This window comes from Ambystoma mexicanum, chromosome 6q (genome assembly GCF_040938575.1).
Source record: "Ambystoma mexicanum isolate Mex_15411 chromosome 6q, UKY_AmexF1_1, whole genome shotgun sequence".
Taxonomy (NCBI): Eukaryota; Metazoa; Chordata; class Amphibia; order Caudata; family Ambystomatidae; genus Ambystoma; species Ambystoma mexicanum.
The window spans coordinates 1,447,613,124-1,447,616,947 of NC_090937.1; the positions used below are offsets into that span (position 1 = coordinate 1,447,613,124).

Consider the following 3,824-nt stretch of genomic DNA (forward strand, 5'->3'; position numbering starts at 1 on the left):
TCATATTTTGAATAATTTAAGTAATTCCCACATAGAGCTGAACAAAGGATGAAAAGGTTAACTTTGCAAATTAACCTTGGAGCGTACCGTGTCTTTCTTTAACAATCTAGTCTTGATAATCTAGTTTAAGTAAAATTTGTCCTTTCTTTCCAAACCGATTTTTCTCTGTTAACTGCTTTTATTTTCCCAAAACCGAATCTCCTTCCACATTGAAAATCTCAGCCAGTTATTCAGCTAGAGTCACTGTTTCACTTCTATATTATCCCTGGTATGTGCATCTATCACCCAGTCGAAAAATCCCATTCTGATTCTGTGTATTTCATCCATTTTGTTTAAAAACAGTTTTGCATTTAAAACTGCAAAAAGAGGAAAACGCAACTTTTCATTGTGTGATTTTGGCTGCACTGTGTTCTTACTTTCAAGTTCCTTTTTGAACTGTATGCCCTTTGTGATAACTGGCCTGGTAGTTGCTAGTGATATTACATCCCTGATACTGTGATAAATCATATTTACCTCATTTATTCAACTGCATGTTCAAATTCATCATTTATCAATTCCGAGTGTCATTTTATGCAATTGCAAAGGGTTTTAAAATCTGTGTTTGCCTCTTAGTTCGAGAGGGAAGGTCGGATTTTAATTCTGCCTAATATCCCTGACTCCTTACTGCTGCTTTCTATCCACTCAAAATTCAATTAATTGAAATAGCATTGCAAGGAGAAATCTTAACTTGGATGCTATATACACGAACAGTAAAATTGCTCCTATTTATCTGTGCATTGGATATGTTCTAGTAGAAGGTCAACCAAGTGTATTTCATCAGTTTATTCTGTAATTATCACCCCATTGGTGATTGCTGCCCAATATTCAAACTGTGTGATTTTCTTTGAATTTGAAATAAATAAATATAGTATTACCACCCACGGGCCTGGTTCATGGTCCATTGTGACCCGGGGTATTTGTAAAAGGGGGTGTGAGATGGGTTGGATGCCAGCTCAATCCAAATTCATAGAAAATAAAGAAAAGGTATTTTAATTGTGCCCTGTATCCTAGGCTAAGGGCAAGAGTCCTGGTCTGGTGTGTGACACCTGATTAGAATCATTTACAGCTTGGGGGCTCGTCCGGGATTTGGGATTTTGTATTCACCCATGACAGCTTAACACAGCAGGCAAACCTTCAAGGTAGTGATACTTTGTGTGGTTGGAACACTGTGTTATGCTGTAAAAAACGCTTCCCAAAACAAAGACCCTAAGTATCAGGCCTGTGTATAAAATTAAAGCTAAATCAACCCCAAACTAGACAAAAAGCAACATAATACACGTTACCCTTATAGAAATAAATTAATAAAGAAAGAACACTTTAAGAAATGGCCACAGTAGAGATCAATATGGCCAGGGAGCACCTTCTGCACAAATTATTTGTCATAGGGGAATGGCAGCAGCAAGATGAGGCGGGATGGCTAGAAGAGATGATGCAACATGTCACCGCCATGGGCATGGATATGTGACAGGACGGTGGCCTATTACATCAAGCTTTGAGCGAGTTGTACATGACTCCGAAAATTAAAGAGGAGCAGATTAAAATTGTCAGAATCATGGCCTACATGTCTCTCCATATGGGAGTGATGCGGGAAAAGCATGAAGAAAATAAACTCTTGTGCAAAATCAATCTGAACCATTAACTCAAATCCAGACTGAGCTAAAATTAGCAGAACAAAACTTGCAAAAGAGCCACGATTCGGAGGTCCGAGTTGAGAACTACATCAAGCAGTTCAAAGAGGACTTGGCTCTACAACAACAGAATAAATCTGACCAAGAGGCCCTATTAGATACATTGAAAGAGGAGTGTCAGGAAAAGGTTGACTCTCTGGAAGAGGGTCAGCAAAAGCTGAATCAACAAATAAAATATAACAGGGCCTGTTCAGAGCAGATAATAGCTTTACCTCTCATTTCTTGTTCTGTTTGTTGCCTAATGTCCCTGACTCCTTGCTGCTCCTTTCTGTCCACTCTAAATTCGATTAATTGGGGATTGAGGGAGCATTGCAGGGGGAAATCTTAACTCAGTGCTATCTACCCGAACAGTAAAATTGCTCCTATTCATCTGTGCTTTGGATACGTTCTAGTAGAAGGTAAACCAGTTTATTTCATCAGTTTATTCTGTAATTATCCCCTCATTGGTGATTGCTGCCCAATATTCAAACTGTGTGATTTTCTTTGAATTTAAAATAAATAAATATTGTATTACCACCCACCGGCCTGGTTCATGGTCCATTGTGACCCGGGGTATTTATAAAAGGCGGTGTGACATGGGTTGAATGCCAGCTCAATCCCAATTTGTAGAAAATAAAGAAAAGGTATTTTAATTTTGTGCTATCCTAAGCTGAGGGCAATAGTCCTGGTCTGGTGTGTGATGCCCGATTGGAATCCTTTACAGATCATTGGCAGCACACCACTCCTGGATGGCAGATAGGCAGTCAGAGATGAGGGAGGGAGAAGAGGTGGCAGAGGGAAGCCTGAAAATGAGCTGAATGTCATCCGCATAGCACTGAAAGTTGGAGCAGAGAACTGCAATGCTGTGGGAAAGGGGTGCAATGTATTGGTTGAGCAGCCATGGAGAGAGGTTAGAGCTCTGGGGAACAAACAGAGAAGAGAGTGGGCACCACCATGTATTCAAAAATGTTCAGAATATTCAAGTAAAAATCAAATATTTCAAAAAAGAATATACATCCAATTGAAAAGGAGCTGGCTGTGACAAGTCTGGAGACACCCGGACTTATAATTGCAACACACGCTGGAGACCAAGTAATAATACTGGGTCACACAACCGCTCTCATATGGGGCCCAAGATGGGCACGTATTTATATCTGATTCACGACAATATGTTCAAGTATCCATAATATACCATACTTCTTAGAGAAAGGAAGATGAGTCTTTCTGATTCATATCAAAAATGATTTATCCATAGTAGTTCAAACAAAAAGCTATCACTAATAATCCTTAGTGAGGAAGCAGTTGCCACAATCCACATGTATTAGACTAAAAAAGCCAATGCATTTCAGAAATTATTTCCTTCATCAGGGCGAGTCTAATTATATAAGTCCAGCAAGCAAGTATATAACATAACAAATGCAAGTATGTGACATAAATTCATATAATGGTGACAATTCAAACGAAACATACATTGAAAAAAATGAATGAAAGGAAACATACCAATCAGTAGATGTTACATCATGGGTAAATATCAATAGTAAAAAAGAAAAAAGAAAAAAGAAAAAGAAAAATGCTGTAAGTGGTTTATAAGGTAAATAAATGAAACCAAAGAATAATAGATGTGGATTTACCTCATTGGTGTGGTCAGTGGTGAAAAACAGAACGTCCTGCGTTCATGCCCACTCAGCAGTGGGTTGTAAATGACATTATGCACAAAGGCATGGAGAAAATCCACTCGTGCTTACAAGGAAACCAATCTGTGGATCATAAAAGATCCAATTAGATACTGTGTTTTACACTCATACTTGGTCAAAGAGAAGGATTGTGATCAGATTCTTACCTTGTAATACACAGAGAGAAACGATCCTCCACTGTGCAGCTGCAGGGCAGTGACACAGACTGCAGTGTGAAGCCGTTGTCTAGGCAACGGTTCTTTTGTTTAGCATGTGACCACCTCGTTTCTGTGAGATGCAGGTGGTCACAATTAATGATGTAAAATCGGCCAGGGCCCACAAAAATGACAAACCAAATATTTATGGGGCATCATCAATAGGTGCCCATAATTGTAATGATAAAATCCGAAAAAAATTAAACATTAGCATAATGAAGATAGAAAAA

General features: G+C 38.8%; 1 long non-coding RNA gene across 1 annotated transcript; it reads right to left on the reverse strand.

Moving 5' to 3' along the window:
• Positions 1-2,665: 2,665 nt before the first annotated feature.
• LOC138515625 (uncharacterized) lies at positions 2,666-3,600 on the reverse strand. Its single transcript, XR_011282116.1, has 3 exons — positions 3,547-3,600; positions 3,338-3,463; positions 2,666-3,081 (listed from the first exon to the last, which is right to left on the reverse strand). It is a non-coding gene; the product is annotated as an uncharacterized lncRNA (long non-coding RNA).
• Between the last annotated feature and the right edge of the window lie 224 nt (positions 3,601-3,824).